This window comes from Oncorhynchus nerka, linkage group LG11 (genome assembly GCF_034236695.1).
Source record: "Oncorhynchus nerka isolate Pitt River linkage group LG11, Oner_Uvic_2.0, whole genome shotgun sequence".
In the NCBI taxonomy this organism is placed as follows: Eukaryota; Metazoa; Chordata; class Actinopteri; order Salmoniformes; family Salmonidae; genus Oncorhynchus; species Oncorhynchus nerka.
Genome location: NC_088406.1, coordinates 72,724,696 through 72,737,286, shown reverse-complemented (window position 1 = coordinate 72,737,286; position 12,591 = coordinate 72,724,696). Strand labels below are relative to the sequence as shown.

General features: G+C 41.2%; 1 protein-coding gene across 8 annotated transcripts in view; it reads right to left on the bottom strand.

Moving 5' to 3' along the window:
- The window catches only part of LOC115117107 (type II inositol 3,4-bisphosphate 4-phosphatase-like), a 547,861-nt gene that overhangs the window by 513,855 nt on the left and 21,415 nt on the right, over positions 1-12,591 (bottom strand). For all 8 annotated transcript variants that reach the window (XM_065024930.1, XM_065024928.1, XM_065024919.1 and 5 more), the window contains one exon: positions 10,731-10,818. The gene's annotated coding sequence lies outside the window, so the exon portion shown is untranslated. The remainder of the gene's footprint in view (positions 1-10,730; positions 10,819-12,591) is intronic.

Below are 12,591 nucleotides of genomic sequence, written 5' to 3'. Positions count from 1 at the left end.
CAACTGCACATGGGGACAAAGATCGTACTTTTAGGAGAAATTTCCTCTGGTCTGATGAAACAAAAAGAGAACTGTTTGGCCATAATGACCATCGTTATGTTTGGAGGAAAAAGGGGGAAGCTTGCAAGCCAAAGAACACCATCCCAACCGTGAACCACGGGGGTGGCAGCATCATGTTGTGGGGGTGCTTTGCTGCAGGAGAGACTGGTGCTCTTCACAAAATAGATGGCATCATGAGTCAGGAAAATTATGTGGATATATTGAAGCAACATCTCAAGACATCAATCAGGAAGCTTGGTCACAAATGGGCCTTCCAAATGGACAATGACCCCAAGCATACTTCCAAAGCTGTGGCAAAATGGCTCCAATTGACTCAAATGATGTCAATTAGTTATCAGAAGCTTCTAAAGCCATAACATAATTTTCTATAATTTTCCAAGCTGTTTAAAGGCACAGTCAACTTTGGTTACGTTAACTTCTGACCCACTGGAATTGAAATACAGTGAATTATAAGTTATATTATCATTATAATCTGTCTGTAAACAATTGTTGGGAAAAAGTAGATGTCCTAACCGACTTGCCAAAACCATAGTTTGTTAACAATAAATTTGTGGAGTGGTTAAAAAACTAGTTTTAATGACTCCAACCTAAGTGTATGTAAACCTCCGACTTCAACTGTTAATCATTGAGTTAATATAGACGCATACAAACACGGTCTCTTTTTTGTTTTCTTGAGTAAGGCAGCTCAAAAATGCAGATGTTTCAGCCTAGCTCAGTGCTTTCTGTGGTGGTGGGGCAAGCCAGCAGAAAATACGGAGCGTTGCGCCATGATTCGCTTAGGATTCTGTCACTCATGGGGACACTACTTCACTGCCAAGTCTAGGGGTAAAGCTCTAAAATTCTAGCCCCTTGGGTGCTGCTATAGTTACATTTGAAGTGCCCATCCAAGAAGGCTCAAGGTCATTGGCCACAGATAAAATTACATAAAATCACGTTATCTACAGTAGCTTTGATTGGACTGATCATGTCAACATCATACTTTCAAAATCTTATCTAGCAGTCATCATCATGAATCAAGTCAACAATCTACTGGTAAATCCTATTTAATCCTTGTCATATGAAGATAAATAATGAAGACAAATTACAGATAAAACGTATCGGTGCTCATCGGCCATTGGACATCAACATTACACAACAAGTTGGAAATCGCAAATTCAACAATGAGTGGTTTGGAAGGAATCAGTAGCTATCTGCAAGCATTGCAAATCAATCATTAGCCTGCTATTCAGTGGAGTGGCTGTGAGGTCCTAAGTCTACGATTAAGGGTCTCTTTTCCTAGTTAAAAATGATAAACATTCAACATTGGCCATGCTGTCAATGAAGCATGATTTGTGCCGTGCTCAAAAGAACTGATAACTCGGAACTGCAAATTCTGACTTTAGTGAGTTCAAGACAACTGGTAACTCGGGAAAAACGAGCTACGACTGGGAAAATATGTTTTGAATTTTCATCCAACTGGAAATTGTAAATCGGGAACTCGGGCCTCTTTCTAGAGCTACGACCTAAAGATCACTGACGTCATCATGATTCAACCCTTTTTTCCTGAGTTCCCAGTTGTCTTGAATGCATGATAAATCCAGAGAATGCCAGACTTTGATAACAAAGTTTGATGACAAAATTTGCCACGAAGGACCTCCATGCCACCTTCATGTTCAAGTGAGCACAGCACAACAAGGTGAGTCCAAAAAATGTCTTATTATTATGTAATATGCCTGGGAGATATGTATACTGTAGCTAAGAAAGCAATACTAAGTGTATGTTGTGTAGTAAGCTGTTAGTAGCCAGTATGCCTCACTCTAATAATTTGGTCTATTTCCCCTACTGTTCTGACTTGATGGTGCACATAGCCTATAACCTGTTTTTGAGAAATGTAATCATCGAATATTGTAAGAGCTTTCATTGTTTGCTTATATGCTCCCCTTATTTATCCAATGGTTCTGAATTGGTGTACAGGGAGAACACTGTAAGAACGGCCCATGTTTTGAATTCTGTCGCTGTACATTTCAAAAGTGCTGAACAAATAGTTATATTGACAACGTCTGTCCTAGCTCGCTCATTAATGTCTTAATCAAAATCACAGATTGCCTCTTATCCGCTCATCGTTCCCTTATGCCATAGTCAGTAGAAACCACGTTTGTTTAAGCAAGTCAGCCATATCAGCTATGTTTTTTTAAAGGCAGTAAATGAGGCTGAATTAACTGTTTCGCTGCCAGACAAGGCTTCACTGTTAGCCAGGTGTAGCAGTGGTATAGTGCAATTAATGTATTGTTGAATGTTGTGTAGTTGCATGCATCCCACATGCATGCCACTGACTGTAAGCATGCCAATCAGCACTGACTGTAAGCATTACAGGAAGCTGCATTAGCCACAGTCATTAAGAGTGGTGCACATTACCTTGTTGATGGTGGGAATGGCTTGTCTCTTTATTGAACATCAATTTGTCCGGCGGTTTTGATATCCATTCTAAAGGTCGACTGATTATGATTTTTCAACGCTGATACCGATAATTGGAGGACCAAAAAAAAGCTGATACCGATTAATTGGCCGATTTAAAAAAAAATGTATTTGTAATAATGACAATTACAACTATAATGAATGAACACTTATTTTAACTTAATATAATACATCAATAAAAATCAATTTAGCCTCAAATAAATAATGAAACATCTTCAATTTGGTTTAAATAATGCAAAAACAAAGTGTTGGAGAAGAAAGTAAAAGTGCAATATGTGCCATGTAAAATAGCTAACGTTTAAGTTCCTTGCTCAGAACATGAGAACATATGAAAGCTGGTGGTTCCTTTTAGCATGAGACTTCAATATTCCTAGGTAAGATGTTTTAGGTTGTAGTTAATATAGTATTTATAGGACTATTTCTCTCTATACCATTTGTATTTCATATACCTTTGACTATTGGATGTTCTTATAGGCACTTTAGTATTGCCAGTGTAACCGTATAGGTTCCGTCCCTCTCATCACCCCTACCCGTGCTCGAACCAGAAACACTTTCGACAACAGCCACCCTCGAAGCATCGTTACCCATCGCTCCACAAAATCCGCGGCCCTTGCAGAGGAAGGGGAACAACTACTCCAAGTCTCAGAGCGAGTGACGTTTGAAACGCTATTAGCGCGCACGCCGCTAACTAGCTAGCCATTTCACATCGGTTACACCAGCCTAATCTCGGGAGTTGATAGGCTTGAAGTCATAAAAAGCTCAATGCTTGAAGCACAGGGAAGAGCTGCTGTGCAGGAAAGTGCTGTTTGAATGAATGCTTACGAGCCTGCTGCTGCCTACCATCGCTCAGTCAGACTGGTCTATCAAATCATAGACTTAATTATAACATAATAACACACAGAAATACGAGCCTTTGGTCATTAATAAGAACGAATCCAGAAACGATCATTTCGAAAACAAAACGTTTATTATTTCAGTGAAATACGGAACTGTTCCGTATTTTATCTAACGGGTGGCATCCCTATGTCTAAATATTGCTGTTACATTGTACAACCTTCAATGTTATGTCATAATTACGTAAAATTCTGGCAAATTAGTTCGCAACGAGCCAGGCAGCCCAAACTGTTGCATATACACTGACTCTGCGTGCAATGAACGCAAGAGAAGTGAATTTCACCTGGTTAATATTGCCTGCTAACCTGGATTTCTTTAGCTAAATATGCAGGTTTAAAAATATATACTTCTGTGTATTGATTTTAAGAAAGGCATTGATGTTTATGGTTAGGTACAGTCGTGCAACGATTGTGCTTTTTTCGCTAATGCGCTTTTGTTAAATCATCCCCCATTTGGCGAAGTTGGCTGTCTTTGTTAGGAAGAAATAGTCTTCACACAGTTCACAACGAGCCAGGCGGCCCAAACTGCTGCATATAACCTGACTCTGTTGCAAGAGAAGTGACACAATTTACCTAGTTAAAATAAATTCATGTTAGCAGGCAATATTAACTAAATATGCAGGTTTAAAAATATATACTTGTGTATTGATTTTAAGAAAGGCATTGATGTTTATGGTTAGGTACACATTGGAGCAACGACAGTCCTTTTTCACGAATGCGCACCGCATCGATTATATGCAACGCAGGACACACTAGATAAACTAGTAATATCATCAACCATGTTATAAGATAAGTTTAATGCTAGCTAGCAACTTACCTTGGCTTCTTACTGCATTCGCGTAACAGGCAGGCTCCTCGTGGAGTGCAATGAGAGGCAGGTGGTTAGAGCGTTGGACTCGTTAACTGTAAGGTTGCAAGATTGAATCCCCGATCTGACAATGTAAAAATTTGTCGTTCTGCCCCTGAACAAGGCAGTTAACCCACCATTCCTAGGCCGTCATTGAAAATAAGAGTGTGTTCTTAACTGACTTGCCTAGTTAAATAAAGGTGTTAAAAAAATACATGTTTTAAATTGGCCAAAAATACAGATTTCCGATTGTTATGAAAACTTGAAATCGGCCCTAATTAATCAGCCATTCCGATTAATCGGTCGACCTCTAATTTGTTCATCATTAACAATTACACCTCATAGCACAACCAGCTGCTCTATTTTAGAAATATACTGTGAAAGTATCAGTCTAAAAATGTTGAATTACCCACAATCCTCTAAAAACAGACCCACATGGCACTGTTAAGTATTCATAACTTACAAAAACATTAGAATTCTATCTCAGCACTACACAGAGAGAGTTTTTTACTCAAATATCAGTGTCTGACTACTACTTTATTTTAAGTAAAGACGTAAAATATGATAAAATCAAGTAAGATCAACTTATTTAATAAATGTTAGATTGACTTTAAAATATTAAATAATCATAACTTGTAATAACTCAACTTTAGATTTGCAGAACAAATAAATAAAGTTTACTCAATAACTTGAAACTTGTTCACAGTTCTCAAAAATGTTAAGCGATAAGAGATCTTATTGAGATAGTTAGTAGTTAGTACCACTCATATGGTTTGAGTTCATCTGACCGTCGGAGATGTTTGAGTAGCCACTACTCGATTTCTTTAATGAATCAGGCAGTTACTTTTCACAGTGCATTCCACTATGATGAACTCAAAGGACTGTTATGCATGAGCAACGATTACATATAAATAGGCTGTCAGTCACATTAGAATTAAGTCATAAATGTTTATTAATGAGCGCATAAAAGTCTGTCAGGCTTTTATGCATCAGACCTTATTTTCAAGTGATTCTTAATGAAGCTTTTGCAGCAGTCTTTAATACAGAGTCGTAAAGTTACAAATGGCCAGATCATCACTCTGAACAGAACTAGAACAAACACTGCTAGAGAAAGAAAACATGGCTGCCGTACCATTGTTTGTGGTCGAGGCTAATGTTAACACGAAGGTCGTCACGTACACCTTGCATTCTAAACCTGCCTCGGGAAACAGGAGAAAGCATTTCATTTAACCCAATCCCCTTTACAACATATTCAAACATTTAATTAAGACCACATTCTGACTCACTGAAACCACATACCTCGGGCTCGCTGAAAGTTCATGACAGCAGACCTAGCTGTCATGTGTCTCTCTGTGTAGCTTCATGGGAATTTTGTATCCAATGATAAATTCTAGGCTATGTAGGTATTCTCCACCAACACTACATCTGTGGCTCTATGACAAGAGAGGGGCATAGTGGTTTGGTTTAGTTATGAGGTTAAGAACCCTAGGGAGATGGAGGTGATTCATGTGATGCTGTGACTAGAATAAGGTCACACAATACAACGGATATGAGAAAGTAGGGGAGTGGGTGGGAGTTAAATAAAGAGATGGAGAAAGAGAGAGCCAGAGAGATAGCCAGAGAGATAGCCATAGAGGGAGGGAGGGAGGGAGGGAGGGAGGGAGGGAGGGAGGGAGGGAGGGAGGGAGGGAGGGAGGGAGGGAGGGAGGGAGGGAGGGAGGGAGGGAGGGAGGGAGGGAGGGAGGGAGGGAGGGAGGGAGGGAACAATGAAGTCGGCCAGTAACAGCTTGAAGATTTGGTAAAGAATTAAATAGAAACTTCAGAAAGGGGAATTTGACAACTCAGTAGTGTTCCCTCTTTAATGATAAGGCCATCTGTTTTATCTGTAATGAATAAACCATGACAAGCAGTGCTGTTGCGCTCCATAAAAATGTACATAATGCAACATAGTTTAGAAAGACACTAAAGGATGTAAAAAGAAAGACATTTGTATGTAAAACAACAGAATGCTATCTAACAGCATGAGAGACAGTGTACACACAGTAGCCTTTGGCAACAATGATCACACCATTAAAATACAGCATGCCATGTTCACGGTCTCTGCCATTGGGTCCAAATGGGATAATACATTTCATCTGACTAAGATAGTGCATATGAGAAAGTAGGCAAGTGGTTGGGAGTTGGAGAGAGAGTTAGAGAGAGAGATTTAGAGAGAGTTAGAGAGAGAGAGAGTTAGAGAGAAAGAGTTAGAGAGAGAGATTTAGAGAGAGAGAGAGAGTTAGAGAGAGAGGGTTAGAGAGAGAGAGTGAGAGAGAGAGTTAGAGAGAGAGAGTGAGAGAGTTAGAGAGAGAGAGTTAGAGAGAGTTAGATAGAGAGAGAAGAAAAGGGCCACGAGAAAAGGGCAACCAGTGAAGAACACACACCATTGTAAATACAACCCATATTTATGCTTATTTATTTTATCTTGTGTCCTTTACCATTTGTACATTGTTAAAACACTGTATATATATAATATGACATTTGTAATGTCTTTATTGTTTTGAAACTTCTGTATGTGTAATGTTTACTGTTAATTTTTATTGTTTATTTCACTTTATATATTATCTACCTCACTTGCTTTGGCAGTGTTAACACATGTTTCCCATGCCAATAAAGCCCTTCAATTGAATTGAATTGAATTGAATTAAGAGAGAGAGTTAGATAGAGAGAGAGAGAGTTAGAGAGAGAGATTTAGAGAGAGAGAGTTGGGGAGAGAGAGTTAGAGAGAGAGAGAGAGTTAGATATAGAGAGAGAGAGTTAGAGAGAGATTTAGAGAGAGAGAGAGTTGGGGAGAGAGAGTTAGAGAGTGAGAGTGAGAGTGAGAGAGAGAGAGAGAGAGAGAGAGCTCCTCTTGCAGCCAAATATGTATTTTCCTGCCATAGCCTGAGGGACACTGAATAATAACATCTGCATAGTAAACAGTAACTGACTTATTATTACTATTATTGTTATTACTCTAATTATTAATGTTTATCATTCCAAATATGGGTGGTAATGGCAGTGATAACAGTTTAGTGATGGTAGTAGTAGTCGTAGTAATGATGATTGTAGTTGTAGTACTGATATAAAGAAGAAGATGACCGTTATTTAGTTATAAGTTAGTTATAGTTTCATTTTCCATAATTTGATTTTATATTTATTAAATTTCTACTATTGACTGTTACCATTTTATTGTTATTATTTTTGTATTTAATTTTGTATTATTATTTACTACCATGTTATATTATTATTTGCTATCATTTAAAATTTTGTTACAATGTATATTGTATACATTGTTGCTTTGGCAATATTGACACAATGTTTTTCATGCCAATAAAGCAGCTTGAATTTGAATTTGAGAGACACACACAGAGAGAGAGAGAGAGTTAGAGAGAGAGAGAGAGAGAGAGAGAGAGAGAGAGAGAGAGTGAGAGAGTGAGAGAGAGAGAAACCATTGAAGTCTGCCAGTAACTGCTTGTAGACTTGGTAAACAATTAAAAAGAAACTTCAGAAGAGGGAATGTGAAAACTCAATAGTTTTCTCTCCTTAAAAAAAGGCCCAATGCAGCCGTTTTTATATCAATATCATGTCATTTCAGGGTAACAAGTGAGCACCTTACTGTAATAGGTTTCCATTGAAATGGGCAAAAAGAGCTTTTAGGCAAAAAAAACAATTTCTCAAGAAAGGATTTTGCTAGGACTGTCTGGGAGTGGTCTGAGTGGGGAGGGGAGACTGAAAACAAACTATTGGCAGATTGGCTATTTGTCTAATAACCAATTTATTTCATGGCGATGTCACCATGGAAAGCTGAAACTCTCGCCCATGCAAACCTGCTGATTAGAAGGTCCTGTGTAGATTATATTTACAACCAGGAAATAACCACCAGAAAATAACACTGATCCCATTTTTCCCACACTTCTACAGTGTTAGTTTCATCAGCTGTTGTACAACATGATACACAACGAAGGGTGAACAGAAAGTAGCCCTTAAAACAACAGCACGTCATGACTCACAAGTGTTTCAGGATCTCTGCAGTTGTTTCCAAATGGGATAACCCACTTCATCTGGCTGAGAGAGATACATGGAAACAAGGAATGTCAAGCCACCTGAGCCAGCGCTCAGGAAAACAGTATCCTACCACACGTGACATATAATTAATAACGACATAACAAGACAATGGGGCATCTCTTCAGTCAGAGCGGTCTCCCTTTAAATCTCACAGTCCCAACTCTATCTCCCATCCAATACTTGAAACTGCTTTATCTCCCATCCAATACTTGAAACTCATACTGTCAGTATGATTAAACCTCTGGTTTACCGAACGCTGCGTCTTCCACTGGCTCGCTATCGAGGCCCGTTGATTAACCAGAGGACCTGGGTTTTATTTGGAAGGGGCCCACTTGTCTTTCTCTACCCCATGTGCTCAAGTACTATTCACTGCTGGGGCAATTAATTAAACACCAGTCAACTGTGAATAATACATTAACCGCCATGATATCCCTCGTAATTTATGTGGCGGCCGTCGCTTCTTTAAGAAATAAAGAAGCCCGGGCAGGGATAAAAAGAAAGAGCGGATGGAAACTGGAAAGGAGGAGGAGAAGAGGTGGAGAAACAGACAACGCCAGCATGCAAATGTTCTCATCCATCTTGCCGGGGAACACTGAGTGCGGGTTTATTTGATCCTAGTAAAGCAGTCCATCTCTGTCGACAGACTACACTTAGACAACCTGCTAGCTATAAACCGGGATGCTAATGGCACTGGCTACCAAATGCTAAGGGGAAAACTCACTCATCCGAGTGGGTTAGCATCTTGCGCACTCTTACAACCCACGGCTTAATCCCCATTGCCACTGTCCCACTGTATCATTGAGTCAGCCTGAGTGAGTTAGTGGTGCAAGGGATTATGAGGTAAAGGACCTTGGGTGACCGCTGTACCGGCCAGGGGCCAAAAGGAATCCAGAGACGTTCTTACAACCTGCTTCTGCACTTGTGGTTGCCGTTGGAGGGTACGGGAGAATACAAGCCACTAAATGTGGGTTCCAGAACCCACCACAACATCAGAACACTGCACTGGTGGCCTGACCACTGTCCAGGTCAGAACACTTTCCTTACATGTTGTCATGACGTTGGCCTGGGGGTAGGTTTATGACAGTCATAAATACCTCTTCCCCCCTTTTTCCTCTCTCTACCCTACTGATGTGAAATTTGAAAACCCCTTGGTTAACATACAGATTCTGGGAACATCAGAAGGTGGGGGAAAATGAACTATATTCTGGTAATCCGACCAATTGAAGATATGCGGTGGTACTTAATTAATATGATGTCAGTTCGGTTGTCATCTGAGATATTCTCATCAATGATAAGATGCCATAAACTCTACAGTGGAAAGTCTGCACATTGTAGTTATCGGATTTAGAATGCATAAAATACTGTATTTACGATAGCACAGCTTCTTCCTTTGGTCCTCAGTCTTCCCGCTCTTTCACTCAAACCTAGCCCTTTTCTTTTGTGTAACCAGCTGTCATATCTGTTCCGCCCGCTAGGGACGTTTTCCTTTATGACGTAATTTGTAATCAAGGTATCATTCATTCTGTGTATATGTAATTCTGTGTGATTAGTTAGGTATTTAATAAATAAATAATGAAACCCAATTTTGTATTACTGATTCACCTTGTTAGCCAGGGTTCGTGAAGATAACCAAGAATTTACAACTTTCAGATGAGACTGAATTAAGGTGACCATTAATATTGACTGCTATTGATGTAAAATATTACTAGGTCTTTAACAGTTTATTCGGAAGATAACAGCTCTATAGATATTCTTTCGTGGTGCCCCGACTCTCTAGTTAATTACATTTACATGATTAGCTCAATCAGGTAATATTAATTACGGATAAATGATTTTATAGAATAGCATGCCATATCACTTAATCCGGCATAGCCAAAGACACGACAATGTAGAAACTGAAAATCTGGAAATGTCTAGAGCACATCGGAGAGTGGAATGACATGGCAGAATGGAAGCTGCAGTAGTACTGACACTGTTGTTGGGAACACTCCAAACCAGGGAAGATGACCAGGGACTGAGTTGAGGCAGGATTTTGATAGAGCCAGGGACATGTAAGACAATTCATTTAGCATCTTACCAGCAACAAATGAAGCCACTACTGCACAAATGGACTCACCTTGCAACTCTATATAAAAGGTACAACCGTCTTTATACAAAGGATGATGGTTGCAGCAGTGTAGTGGACTTTTTCAATGTTTTCCAATGCAGGAAATATCACATCAACACTGGCACAGTAATGCACATCTGCATGCTGATAGGTCCGTGCACATCCACATAGAAATGTACACACGCCCCTCACGTTGGCTTCAAATCCTGCCACAAGATTCACCAACAAACACACTGTCACCATCCCACACGCTCAGCACATTCATGAAATAAACTTCTCCTACCTGGCGTCGAAGGACGTCGTCAGGAAGAAAAAAAAGCTTGCGTCCGTCCCTCTGCGTGTGTGTCCGGCCTCTCGGTCTTGTCGATGTGCTATTGATGGAGAGGAGAACACGGAGGTAAACAGACAGCCACACACAGAGCACCTCTAGGCACTGCACTAGTTACTCTACAGATCTATGTTGCTGTGTTTACAGTACAGACAGAGATTCTGAGAACAATGTCAACAGCAGCAGCAAGAGCAGCTGTCCTATAGCCTGGCAGGCTGACTGGACAGAACCACCCGCTTGGAGCGGAGAAACACACTGCCTGGAAAAGGTCAGGGGAGAGACCGGAGGGAGGGGGAGGGAGGAAGCGAGGGAGAGACAGAGGAGAGAGGAGGGGATAGGTCAGGGGAGAGACCGGAGGGAGGGGGAGGGAGGGAGGAAGTGAGGGAGAGACAGAGGAGAGAGGAGGGGATAGGTCAGGGAGAGACCGGAGGGAGGGGGAGGGAGGGAGGAAGCGAGGGAGAGACAGAGGAGAGAGGAGGGGATAGGTCAGGGGAGAGACCGGAGGGAGGGGGAGGGAGGGAGGAAGCGAGGGAGAGACAGAGGAGAGAGGAGGGGAAAGGGGGATTGTTAACGATTGGTGCCCTGGCAGTGGCGCGGCGGTGAGGGAGCGAGGGGAGCATTGGGGTTGGACAGGCAGGGGTGCAGCTGAATACCAGAGCGGTTCCCAGATGGCTGTGTGGGTTCGCTGCAGCTCTGGCAATGTGGTGACTGCAGCACAAACTAACTTTATTTTCATTGGCTCCTGCTGCCTCTGTCCAGAGTAGAGATAGATGGCCCCTTCTTGAGCAAGGGAGTGTGTGTGAGAGAGAGAGGAGGAAAGGGGGGTGGTTGACATGCTGCTCTTGTAGAGGGCACCACAATAGGGAATGCTTATGTCTCCGTGTGTGTGTGTGTGTGTGTGTGTGTGTGTGTGTGTGTGTGTGTGTGTGTGTGTGTGTGTGTGTGTGTGTGTGTGTGTGTGTGTGTGTGTGTGTGTGTGTGTGTGTAATAGCGCACAGCTATATAAAATTCATAAGCTCTCCTTGGGCAGCGGCAAAGGAATCAGTAAATATGGACACACACACACACACACACACACACACACACACACACACACACACACACACACACATTTTTCAAGTGTTGCTTGTTGAAAATGTCTTTAAACATTTCCTGTCTGTAACCCTTTTAGAGAGGCAGAACTAGAAATGGAATCCATAGACCTGTTATCACATATGGGAGAAGTGATGTTTGCCAACCAGATGAGAATCAGGACAGAATCATTTGGAGTATTCCACTGACCACAGCTTTCTCACTGTGCTCTGCCTGCTCTGCATTCAACCAAGCATTTCTACCCAATCTATTTCTATGCAGATGATGCAACTGTACTTGGAGGGGCAATGTGTCCTGGGAGAGACATCACCATACCCACCTCTCTCTGCGTCATTTCCCAAACGAAGTGCTTTAGAAGCAAACGAATCCCGTCGGACTCCCTCTTACCCCTTCGCTTCCTTTTCCTAATAAATCAGCATCATTGACCACTGGACAGACTCCAGCTTTAAAATGCGTTTTTACCACAGGCAGCTAAGAACGCATTAAATGTATCACTCAAAGTTCCTCGGCCCGGGCGTTTCACAGATACTTTGCCAGGCCAAGTGTTTAACTGCTTTTGTTGTGGGCCGGCCATAACTGGAGAATATGCGCTCACTACCTCATGGATATGATTTATATGTATATAATAAAGTCATATAGAATGCTCTCTTTCTGTTCCAGATGTTGTTTTTTTTGAGGACCTGTAGTGTCTGGAGAGATGCCTAGACAGAAATACATGGAATCA